General features: G+C 46.0%; 1 pseudogene; it reads right to left on the bottom strand.

Annotated features, from left to right (window-relative positions):
* Window positions 1-13,299, bottom strand: part of LOC139273480 (zinc finger protein 850-like) — a 254,673-nt pseudogene that overhangs the window by 130,321 nt on the left and 111,053 nt on the right.

The raw sequence follows: 13,299 nt of genomic DNA, 5'->3' as shown, positions 1-13,299 counted from the left end.
AAAGCATTAGCTTTCGATAAGGTGCTACACAAGATTATTAAATAAAATTAGGGCTCATGGGATTGGGGATAACATACTAGCATGGATTGAGGATTGGTTAATGGACATAAAACAGAGAGTAGGAATAAACGGGTCATTTTCAAGTTGTCAGGCTATAACTAGTGGGGTACTGCAATGATCGATGCTTGGGCCACAGCTATTCACAATATATATCAGTGATTTAGATGAGAGGACTAAATGTTATATATCCAAATTTACTGATGATACCAAGCTAGGTGGGAATGCAAGTTGTGAGGAGGGTGCAAAGAGGCTTCAAGGAGATATAGACAGGCTAAGTGAATGGGCAACAACACGGCAAATGGAATATAATGCAGAGAAATGTGAAGTTATCCATTTTTGTAGGAAAAATAGAAAAGCAGAGTATATTTTAAATGGCGAGAGATTAGGAAATGTTGGTGTTCAGAGGGACCTGGGTGTTCTTGTACACGAATCACTGAAAGTTAATATACAGGTACAGCAAGCAATTAAGAAAGGAAATAGTATGTTGGTCTTTATTACAGGAGGATTTGCGTACAAGAGTGAAGACATCTTATTGCAACTTTATCGGGCCCTGGTGAGACCACACCTGGAGTATTGTGTACAGTTTTGGTCTTGCCAAAGGAAGGGTATACTTAACATAGATGGAGTGCAACAAAGGTTCACCAGACTGATTCCTGGCATGCGTGGATTGTCCTCTGAGGAGTGATTGAGTAGACTTGGTCTATATTTTCTATAGTTTAGAAGAATGAGAGGTGATCTCATTGAAACATGTAACATTTTAACAGGGCTTGACAGGGTTAATGCAAAGAAGATGTTTCCTCTGGCTGGGGAGTCTCGAACCAGGGGTCACAGTCTCAGAATAAAGGTTGGCCATTCAGGACTGAGATGAGGAGAAACTTCTTCACTCAGAGGATGGTGAATCTTTGGAATTCTCTATTCCAGAGCTGTGGAGCCTCTGTCTTTTAGTGCATTCAAGACAGAGATCGAAATATTATGGAATATTAAGGGAATGAAGGGAGTCGGGAGGCGGAGCGACCGCGTTGGTGAGGCCTACAAGAGGCCAGCAATTGGGAGACCCAGCAGGGAGTCGGGAGGCGGAGCGGCAGCGTTGGTGAGGCCTACAAGAGGCCAGCATCATTGGGAGACCCAGCAGGGAGTCGGGAGGCGGAGCGGCAGCGTTGGTGAGGCCTACAAGAGGCCAGCATCATTGGGAGACCCAGCAGGGAGTCGGGAGGTAGAGCGGCCGCGTTGGTGAGGCCTACAAGAGGCCAGCATCATTGGGAGACCCAGCAGGGAGTTTGGAGGCAGAGCGGCCGCGTTGGTGAGGCCTACAAGAGGCCAGCATCATTGGGAGACCCAGCAGGGAGTCGGGAGGAGGAGCGGCCGCGTTGGTGAGGCCTACAAGAGGCCAGCTGCTGCAGATGCAGCCGGGAGGCAAAAAAGAAGTAGAAAGAAATCGAAAGGTGACGTCACAGCCAAGGGGGTAAGTGATTGGCTGGTGATTGGTAAGTAGTTTGTCTTTTTCTTTTCTGTATCAGTAAGTAACCTTTAGCATTGTTGTTGCCAATTTAAGTTTATCTAGGGATAAAGTCATGGAAGAATAGCTCAGATACGTGTTATAATCCTCCTGTACTATGTGGGAAGTCAGGGATGCTTCCGGTGTCCCTGACGACTACGTGTGCGTGAAGTGCATCCACCTGCAACTCTTGACGGACCGCATTGCGGCACTGGAAACATAGAAACATAGAAAATAGGTGCAGGAGTAGACCATTCAGCCCTTCGAACCTGCACCACCATTCAATAAGATCATGACTGATCATTCCCTCAGTACCCCTTTCCTGCTTTCTCTCCATATCCCTTGATCCCCTTAGCCGTAAGGGCCATATATAATTCCCTCTTGAATATATCCAATGGACTGGCATCAACAGCTCTCTGCGGCAGGGAATTCCATAGGTTAACAACTCTGAGTGAAGAAGTTTCTCCTCATCTCAGTCCTAAATGGCTTACCCCTTATCCGAAGACTGTCCCCTGGTTCTGGACTTCCCTAACATCAGGAACATTCTACCTGCATCTAACCTGTCCCGTCCCGTCAGAATCTTGAGATCCCCTCTTATCCTTCTAAACTCCAATGTTTAAAGGCCCAATTGATCCAATTTCTCCTCATAGGTCAGTCCATCCATCCCGGAATCAGTCTGGTGAACCTTCGCTGCACTGCCTCAATAGCAAGAACGTCCTTCCTCAGATTAGGAGATCAAAACTAAACACAATATTCCAAATGAGGCCTCACCAAGGTCCTGTACAACTGCAGTAAGACCTCCCTGCTCCTATACTTAAATCCCCTAGCTATGAAGGCCAACATACCATTTGCCTTCTTCACCGCCTGCTGTACCTGTATGCCAACTTTCAATGACAGATGAACCATGGCACCCAGGTCTTGTTGCACCTCCCTTTTTCCAAATCTGCCACCATTCAGATAATAATCTGTCTTTGCGTTTTTGCCCCAAAGTGGATAACCTCACATTTATCCACATTACAGTGCATCTGCCATGCATTTGCCCAAGTCACCCTGCAGCCCCTCTCAGCTCACACCGCCACCCAGTTTAGTGACATCTGAAAACTTGGAGATATTACACTCAATTCCTTCAACTAAATCATTGATGTATATTGTAAAGAGCTGGGGTCCCAGCACTGAATGCTGCGGCACTCCACTAGTCACTGCCTGCCATTCTGAAAAGAATCCATTTATCCCAACTCTCCGCTTCCTGTCTGCCAACCAGTTCTCTATCCACGTCAGTATATTACCCCCAATACCATGTGCTTTGATTTTGCACACCAATCTCTTATGTGGGACCTTGTCAAAAGACTTTTGAAAGTCCAAATAATCCACTTCCACTGGTTCTCCCTTGTCCACTCTACTAGTTACATCCTCAAAAAATTCCAGAAGATTTGTCAAGCATGATTTCCCCTTCATAAATCCATGCTGACTTGGACCGATCCTGTCACTGCTTTCCAAATGTGCTGCTATTTCATCCTTAAAAATTGATTCCAACATTTTCCCCACTACTGATGTCAGGCTAACCGGTCTATAATTACCCGCTTTCTCTCTCCTTCCCTTTTTAAAAAGTGGTGTTACATTAGCTACCCTCCAGTTCATAGGAACTGATCCAGAGTCGATAGACTGTTGGAAAATGATCACCAATGCATCCACTGTTTCTAGGGCCACTTCCTTAAGTACTCTGGGATGCAGACTATCAGGCCCCAGGGATTTATCGGCCTTCAATCCCATCAATTTCCCGCCTAATAAGGATATCCTTCAGTTCCTCCTTCTCACTAAACCCTCTGTCCCCTAGTATTTCCGGAAGGTTATTTGTGTCTTTCTTCATGAAGACAGAACCAAAGTATTTGTTCAATTGGTCTGCCGTTTCTTTGTTCCCCATTATAAATTCAGCTGAATCCGACTGCAAGGGACCTACGTTTGTCTTCACTAATCTTTTTCTCTTCACATATCTATAGAAGCTTTTGCAATCAGTTTTTATGTTCCCTGCAAGCTTCTTCTCGTACTCTATTTTCCCCCTCTTAATTAAATCCTTTGTCCTCCTCTGCTGAATTCTAAATTTTTCTTAGTCCTCAGGTTTGCTGCTTTTTCTGGCCAATTTATATGCCTCTTCCTTGGATTTAACACTATCCTTAATTTCTCTTGTTAGCCACGGTTGAGCCACCTTCCCAGTTTTATTTTTACTCCAGACAGGGATGTACAATTGCTGAAGTTCATCCATGTGATCTTTACGTGTTTGCCATTGGCGATCCACCATCAACCCTTTAAGTGTCATTTGCCAGTCTATCCTAGCCAATTCATGCCTCAAACCATCGAAGTTACCTTTCCTTAAGTTCAGGACCCTAGTTTCTGAATTAACTGTGTCACTCTCCATCTTAATAAAAGAATTCTACCATGTTATGGTCACTCTTCCCCAAGGGGTCTCACACAACAAGATTGCTGATTAGTCCTTTCTCGGCAACAGCGCGGGACTGATGCCAGACAAAGGATATTTCCAGACTAAAGGGACCCAGACTCGAGAGGTACAACCTGTATATCCACGTTTGTTAATGATACAAAGCTAGGTGGAAATGCAATTTGTGAGGACGGTACAAAGAGGCTCAAATGATATATACAGGCTAAGTTAGTGGGCAAGAACATGACAAATAGAATATAGTGGAGAAATATGAAGATATCCAGTTTGGTAGGAAAAATAGAAAAGCAGAGTATTTTTAAATGGAGTGAAGTTGGTGTTCAGAGGGACCTGGGTACAAAAATCACAAAGTTAACATCACATAACAAGCAATCAATTAAGAGAGCAAATTGTATGTTGGCCTTTAATACAAAATGTTTTAAGTATAAAAGGAAAGGTTTCTTACTGCAATTATATAGGGCCCTGGTGAGACCACACCTGGAGTATTGTGTACAGTTTTGATCTCTTTACCTAAAGACAGATATACTTGCCATAGAGGGAGTTCAATGAAGGTTCACCAGACTGTTTCTGGGATGGGGGTGATTGTCCTATGAGGAGAGATTGAGTAGACTAGGCCTACATTCTCTACAGTTTAGAAGAATGAGAGGTGATCTCATTGAAACCAGCAAAATTCTTGCAGGGTTTGATAGGATAAATGTAGAGAGGATGTTTCCCCAGGCTAGGGAGTCTCGAACATAATCTCAGAATAAGGGATCGGCAATTTAGGACTGAGATGAGGAGAAATGTCTTCACTCAGAATGTTTGGAATTCTCTCCCCCAGAGTGCTGTGAAAGTTCAGTTATTATGTGTATTCAAGACAGATATCAATATATTTTTGGATATTAAGGGAATCAAGGGATATGGGGATAGTGCAGGAAAGTGGAGTTGAGGTAGAAGATCATTCATAATCTCATTGAAGACTTGAGGGGCCAAATGACATACTCATGTTCCTATTTCTTATCTTCCTATGGTGACGGTAAGTAACAGGATAGGTAAAGACAAACGGCAGATGTACAGGTACAACCCCCAGGGTCAGTCCGCCCAGTGACCAGAGGACACAGCTGGATATTGTGAATTATCCATTCTACCATCGACATCAGCATCATGTTGGATCAATTGCTAACAATGGCTTCTCATTGGTTATCTGCCAGAAATGGAAAACAAAAGCTATACCTGGTTATGAAATAATCTGTGACTGGTTCTATGGTGGGGTGCAGTTCCCCATCCCCCATTATATGAAGAGAGCTCGACGTAATCTAACTGAGCACTTTGAGCCTCATTGATGCCACGATAGAAAGTCTTTAATTTCTCAAGAGCCAAAATGTGGAAGGAGAAAGATCTGGCTATTTCTATTTCTGTGTGACTTCCATCTCTCCTGTCAGCTCTCCTCAACCCCTCTGGCCCCTTCTCCCTCTCTATCTCTTTGTCTCTTTCGGGTTTTTTGTTCCTTTTTCTGATCAGCCAGCTCTCTCTGTGACAGTCATCCACTTTCTATCCGTATGTCCCTCTCTACCTTTCCTCCTTTCTCTCTATGGTCTCCCCCTAGCGTGTGGCCCCTTGCTCTCTAACGCAGCCATACCAGGCCACAGTCCCTCAAAAATGCAAAGTCAGGGCAGGGAGGGATCTTCTTATTCGTTAATGGAATAAGGACATCGCTGGCAAGGCCACCATTTATTGGCCATCCCTCATTCCCGTGAGAAGATGCTGGTGAGCCAACTTCTTAAACAGCTGCAGTCCGTTTAGTAAATATATTCCCACAATGCAGTTAGATAGGGAGTTACAGAATTGTGAACCAGCGACCATGAAGAAACAGCGATATATTTCCCAGTCAGGGTGGTGTGTAACTTTGAGGGGAACTTGGAGATGATAGTGTTCCTATGCGCCTGCTACCCTTGTCCTTCTAGGTGCTGGAAGTCTTGGTGAGTTTCTGCATCTTGTAGATGGTATACACTGCAGCCACGGAGCACTGGTGGACTGTTACTAAATAGACAAAAACAGGTCTGTTAAAACATATAAACAACACCCAACAGCAATCCCAGCCGCCCAGATCAGGTGTAACTGCTGTCTATTGCTGTGGATGCAGAGAGGCTATTTCCACTGATGGGGTAGACTAGAACTAGAGGGCATGATCTTAGAATAAGGGGCTTCCCATTTAAAACTGAGATGAAGAGAAATTTCTTCTCTCAGAGGGCTGTAAATCTGTGGAATTCGCTGTCCCAGGGAGCTGTGGACGCTGCGTCATTGAATACATTTAAGACAGAAATAGAGAGTTTCTTAACGATAAGGGATTATGGGGAGCGGGCAGGGAAATGGAGCTGAGTCCATGATCAGATCAGCCATTATCTTATTGAATGGTGGAGCAGGCTCAAAAGGCCGTATGGCCTATTCCTGTTTCTATTTCTTATATTCTTATGTTATTCTGATTTGTAATGGTTCACATTAAGGACACACATGAGATAATAACAAGGCATTATTGTGAGTAATGTACCAAATTATAATGCCAGTGACCCGGAGAATTTGGAGGGAACTTGATGAATGGTCTGAGAATAATTGTGTTATGGGCAGGAGGTTAAGACTGACCAATGGTTCTGCTCCTTGAAGTGAAAATACGTCCTGCTCTTACAGCTGTGCGGGGCAGACGAAACAGACAGAAGGGCGGATATAGAATGACAGACTTTCCAATCTGGTGTCCATTCCATTATAACCACGTACCGCGACCTCTGATACAGACCCGGGACCACAGGATGGGGAAAATAACAACAATCGCAAAGAAATGAAGGGACACTTGATCAGTGAAGTCCTAGTAAACTAGAGGAGTGAGTCGGAGCTGGAACTCCAAATCGAGAAATACCACTGATTAAAAAGGATTAGATTCCAGAACTTCCTGTTCATAGAGTTAAACCTGTGGGGCTAAGGACACAGGAATAAAACTGAGAATGAGACCTTGATGGCTGTGACGGCTCCCGTGAGACGCCGCAGTGGATCCCAGCAGAGGTTCTGGCTGTAGATCCCCGCAGACCATGTAGGGAGTGCAAGGTAATGAAGGATTCTATCACGGCCCTTTAAAGAGAAGAAACATTCCCGATAAACCATTATACACTAAGGGATAGTCCTAGAGATTCAGAACACATGGGAACAGCTCTTGGAGTCTCTCCACAGCTGAATGGGACCTTGAGGTCCGGTGTGGATTGGTAGAAATTCAGTGCCAGGATCAATTGCTCTGAGACTCTCTTCCCCGAATTCACTGATCTCCGGCCACTCCGAGCAAAGCCGAGCCTCTCCCCGCCACGGCCAGTGATTCCGGCAGGGATAGTTTGTAAAGTTAGCTCATACCTCACCTGGGAGTGCGTGGTCCTTACATGTACCGGGATTTCTGTCCTGTATTCATACCATGCTGTTCATTGGATGGTGTTAGAGGCTCTGCAGGCTACTTGGCCACATGCTGTATCTGAGTTCGTTCTGCTTGATGAACGACGACACCGTGAGATTTACTCTCTATCTAACCCTACCTATCTGCCCTGGAAGTTTTTGATGTGACTGTGTTGAGCAAGCTTTACTCTTTATCTGAAACCTGCTGTTTCTGACCTGAGAGTGTTTCATGGGGCAGTGTAGAGGCAGCTTTTCGTTGTATCTAGCCCGTGCTGTAGCTGCCCTGGGAGTGTTTGATAGGAGTTTGTAGAGGGACCTTTACCTGACCTGGGAGGGTTTCATGGGACAGATTAGAGGGAGCTTTACTCAGTATCTATCTGGTGCTGGACTTGACGTGGGAGTGTTTTATGGCAACATTAATTATGCTTTACACTGTTTCTAACACGTACTATACCTGACCTGGGAGTGTTTGCTAGATAGGTTAAATATGCTTTATACTGTATGTAAGACAAGCTGTACGTGACCTGGCTGTGTTTAATGGGACAGGTGTAGAGCAGTGATGTGCGCCATATCCGCCAAGTCATTCTATCCGGCCCGCTGGATTGGACAGAAATAGAACGTGAGCCGGAACTCGAACTGCACATTCGTCTATCCACTTTCACTTCGCATGGGTCAGAGACAGTCCCGAACTACAGCCAAGGAAAAAACATAGTATTACTTCATTCAAATTAATAACTTGCAAAATTGATTCTTCCCGGCCCGATTAAAAAGGTCTGGACACCAATGGCACAAGTGCCTACCCAGAATGCACTGCATACTAGAATATGCCCTATACAATTTAGAGTGGGGTCATGGCTGCTCATCTCCACAGATCTTCTACCGAAGAAAGTGATTGGTGCTGTAACTTTCCTCTCCCGGTATCCAGAGTAAGACGGCAGCAGAATTCTCATCTGTCACCAATTGGGACGGCATTCGTAATCTTTGCAGAGGGGTAGAAAGCTGACTAAGATGGGGAATTGATGTTGTCACAGGCTCTAAAGAGGGTGCAGTTCTATTTCACAGCACTGATTTACAGAGGTTGGGATGGTCTTGAATCTGGCCTGGAGACGTCGAAGGTTGAACAGTTTCCACTGGTTCTGTAGTTTAGTCCCACTCCTGTGGGGAGCTTGTTGAATGTGAGGTGGGAGCTTGTTGAGTGTGAGGTGGAGCATTGCAGCGAGGAAGATCGAGAAGAGGGTTGGCGCAATGACGCAGCCTTGCTTGATCCCAGGCCGGACGTGGATTGGATCTGTGATGGATCCGTTGGTCAGGATCATGTCATCATGGAGCAGGTGGAGGATGGTGAACAACTTTTGGGGTCAGCCGAAATGGAGGAAGATGCTCCATAGTCCCTCACAGTTGACAGTATCAAAGGTCTTTGTAAGGTCAAAGAAGGCCATGTACAAGGATTGGTGCTGTTCCCTGCATTTTTCTTCCAGCTGTCATTGCTGGCATCGAAGCACTGACCACACTCGACCAATTCCGCTGGGCAGGCCACATTGTTCACATGCCTGACACAAGACTCCCAAAGCAAGCGCTCTACTCGGAACTCGTACACAGCAAGTGAGCCCAAGGTGGGCAGAGGAAACATTTCAAGGTCACCCTCAAAGCCTCCTTGATAAAATGCAGCATCCCCACCGACACCTGGGAGTCCCTGGCCAAAGACTACCCTAAGCGGAGGAAGTGCATCTGGGAGGGCGCTGAGCACCTCGAGTCTCATCGGCGTGAGCATGCAGAAACCAAGTTCAGGCAGCGGAAGGAGCATGCGGCCAACCAGTCCCACCCACTCTTTCCTTCAGAGACTGTAATTCCCATATTGGACTGTTCAGTCACCTAAGAATTCACTTTTAGAGTGGAAGCAAGTCTTCCTCGATTTCGAGGGACTGCCTATGATGATGATCATTGACAGAGATCAGAAGATACCACAACATTTTCAACTTTTATCTTTGACTCATTTTTAGGCCATATCAACTACATGTTGTGTATGTAAGATCGCATCTGACTACTAACTGAATTTATGTTTATGCAATGTTCATGTTTATCAAATGTTCCCTCTAATTTTGTTTCACACACGGTCCCTTTAAATTTGCTGCTTGGCCACTCGGCAGCCGCACATGCGCAGTGTCTCTTCCAGCGGCAGGAGCTGGGGAGGGGCCTGCATGGGATCGCGTGATTATTGCGTGACCGTGCGCCTACACGCCTTAGGGCCATCATTGGTGGGTGGCCCTCAACAGCTCAACAAAACGTGTTACGTGGCCCTCCAACCCAAATAATTGCCCAGCCCAGGTGATGGAAGACTTGCTGCATATTGTAGATGGTACACACTGCAGCCATGGTGCACTGGCGGAATGTTATCAAATAGATGAAACAGGTCTGTTAACAAATATAAACAGTAATCACAGCTGCCCAGATCAGGTGTAACTGCCATCTATTCTAGGTTGTAATGGTTCACATTAAGGACACACATGAGATAATAACAAGGCATTGTTGTGTGTATTGTACCACATTGTAATACCAGAGTCCAGGAGAGTTTGGAGGGAACTTGATTAATGGTCTGAGAATAATTATGTTATGGGCAGGAGGTTAAGACTGACCAATGGCTGTGCTCCTGGAAGTGCAAATACGCCCCGCTCTCCCAGCTGTGCGGGGCAGAGGAAACAGACAAAAGGACGGCTATAGAATGACAGATTTTCCAATCTGACGTCCATTCCATTAGAAACACAGACCACAACTTCTGCTGCAGACCCGGGGATCAGAGGATGGGGGAAATAACAACCATCGCAAAGAAATGAAGGGACACCTGATCAGTGAAGTCCTGGTAAACTAGGGGAGTGAATAGGAGCTGGAACTCCAAATAGAGAAATACTACTGATTAAATAGGGTTAGGAGAGTTTGGAGGGAACTTGATTAATGGTCTGAGAATAATTATGTTCCAGAACTTCCTGTTCATAGAGTTAAACCTGTGGGGCTAAGGACACAGGAGTGAAACTGTGAGTGAGGCCTTGATGGTTGTGACGTCTCCCGTGAGACGCCGCAGTGGATCCCAGCAGAGGACCCGGCTGTAGATCTCCACAGACCATGTAGGGAGTGCAAGGAACTGAAGGATTCGTTCATGGCTCTTTAAAGAGAGGAAACATTCCCGACAGATCATTATACACAAAGGGATAGACCCAGAGAATCAGAATACATGCGAACAGCTCTTGGAGTCTGTCCACAGGTGAATGAGACCTTGAGATCCGGTGTCAATTGATGGAAATTCGGCACCAGGATCAATTGGTCACAGACCCTCTTCCCCGAATTCACTGATCTCCGGCCACTCTGAGCAAAGCCGAGCTGCTCCCCGCCATGGCCAGTGAATCCAGCAGGGGAATGTTCACTTTTACAGCCGGAAGTAAAGGGCTTTCACCCACTGGTGGGCTTTCTGAGTTTACTGGTGTCATGTATTCAACCAGCATTGAAACCCATGTATAATCTGACCTAAGTTGTACACTGTGAGAACACTGACCACTAGATGGTGAATTTGTGGGAGACACTCCGAACCTAGACCTTCAGATATAAAAGGGGAAGCTCCACCCACTTCCATCACTTGAGTGCTATGAAATAAAGGACAGGTCACAGACTGACCTCTCAAGCATGGGCCTCGTCTGCATTTATACTGCATAGTAAGGACGTATCAACTGGTTCCACTCATATTCTGCAAAAATCTGAATCTACCCAATATCTCCCGGGGTGTAATGTTCAAATTCTAACATTGTGCTGGGACGGTATTGTCGTATAGCCCAAAGGCAGCACATGAGCCTCAGACACAGACTCACAGAGCCTCCCAGTACAACATGATTTCATTCCCCACACCAGCTTCATCGTGGTCTCTCTCAGGGAGCTTTAGTGCCCCATTTTCGGGATTAGGATTATTTTTTGTGCTGCAGGTTGATAATATGAAGAACTGACGCTGAATTTATGAGATAATAAAGCAAGAGGGATGGAGCTTACCAATCCCAGCACAACATCACCCTTATGTACTGTGCGGGGAGACATGGGGCAGTACCTGGGAATTCCTTCATGTGGACCGTGGCCACAACTGATGTAACCGAGGAGACAATGGGATCTGTTTCATTCTAAAACATGGAACGGTGGCAGCTCCAGAGTGTCTGAGGATAGAGCAGGCCACTCCTTCACACGCTGGGAAACACAACCTGTCAGCTCAAATTTAATTCACATCTTTGGCGTTTGCTTAATGGAAGGATGTCTGTGTGAAAGATTATAATATTCCTTATTCCCGACTGTCAATGATGTATTACTGGAGAAGAAGAAATTGCAGTTAGGATTAAAATGTTCCTTGATAAAGATTTTTGATCTTTGTTGCTGATAGTGCTGCCCTAATGGAGAAGGGAGATGATCCGAGCCAGGCCTGGTCCACATTTACTTTCACAGCAGAACTTCAGACTGGTTCCAGGAACAGCTCCTGCTCCCAGTCTCTGAGACACTGGCTCCTCACAACGGACACTGTGTGTCCACAATTTCACCCAGTCCCTGAGACACTGCCTCCTCACACTTAGACACTGTGTACCCATAGTCCCACCCAGTCTCTGAGATACTGGCTCCTCACAGTGGGAGCCCAATTGTTATTCACTGTCACTGTTTATATTCCTCTATCCCCCGCTGCTGGAATGATCTCGGCACCCAGCAGGTTGCTGCTTGCGAGGAGATTTGCCTCTGGAGGTTTAGCGCGATGTCTGCTCACTCCTGGCCATTTTCTGAACAACTCATTATCCTCATGGTGCTGGGGAGACCTCATGGCGCTGGAGGCGGTGCGGGGAAGAGGCAAAGGCTGATGCTGGTGTCAAAGGATTGAGGTGTGAGGTAGACTGGGGAAACATGGGCTTCACAAACTGAAAAGGAGAAGCTGGAAGGAACTCAGAAAAAGGTGGTCATAGAAACATATAAAAGAGGTGCAGGAGTAGGCCATTCGGCCATTCGAGCCTGCACCACCATTCAATGAGTTCATGGCTGAACATGCAACTTCAGTACCCCATTCCTGCTTTCTCGCCATACCCCTTGATCCCCCTAGTAGTAAGGAGTACATCTAACTCCTTTTTGAATATATTTAGTGACTTAGCCTCAACAACTTTCTGTGATAGAGAATTCCACAGGTTCACCAGTCTCTGGGTGAAGAAGTTTCTCCTCATCTCGGTCCTAAATGGCTTACTCCTTATCCTCAGACTGTGACCCCTGGTTCTGGACTTCCCCAACATTGGGAACATTCTTCCTGCATCTAACCTGTCGAAACCCGTCAGAATTTTAAACGTTTCTATGAGATCCCCTCTCATTCTTCTGAACTCCAGTGAATACAAGCCCAGTTGCTCCAGTCTTTCTTGATATGTCAATCCCGCCATCCCGGGAATCAGTCTGGTGAACCTTCGCTGCACTCCCTCAATAGCAAGAATGTCTTTCCTCAAGTTAGGAGACCGAAACTGTACACAATACTCCAGGTGTGGCCTCACCAAGGCCCTGTACAACTGTAGCAACACCTCCCTGTCCCTGTACTCAAATCCCCTCGCTATGAAGGCCAACGTGCCATTTGCTTTCTTAACTGCCTGCTGTACCTGCATGCCAAACTTCAATCACTGATGTACCATGACACCCAGGTCTCGTTGCACCTCCCCTTTTCATAATCTGTCACCATTCAGATAATAGTCTGTCTCTCTCTTTTTACCACCAAAGTGGATAACCTCACATTTATCCACATTATACTTCATCTGCCATGCATTTGCCCACTCACCTAACCTATCCAAGTCACTCTGCAGGCTCATAGCATCCTCCTCGCAGCTCACATTGCCACCCAACT

Source organism: Pristiophorus japonicus, chromosome 9 (assembly GCF_044704955.1).
Source record: "Pristiophorus japonicus isolate sPriJap1 chromosome 9, sPriJap1.hap1, whole genome shotgun sequence".
Classification (NCBI taxonomy): domain Eukaryota; kingdom Metazoa; phylum Chordata; class Chondrichthyes; family Pristiophoridae; genus Pristiophorus; species Pristiophorus japonicus.
This window is presented reverse-complemented; position numbering and strand designations above follow the sequence as displayed.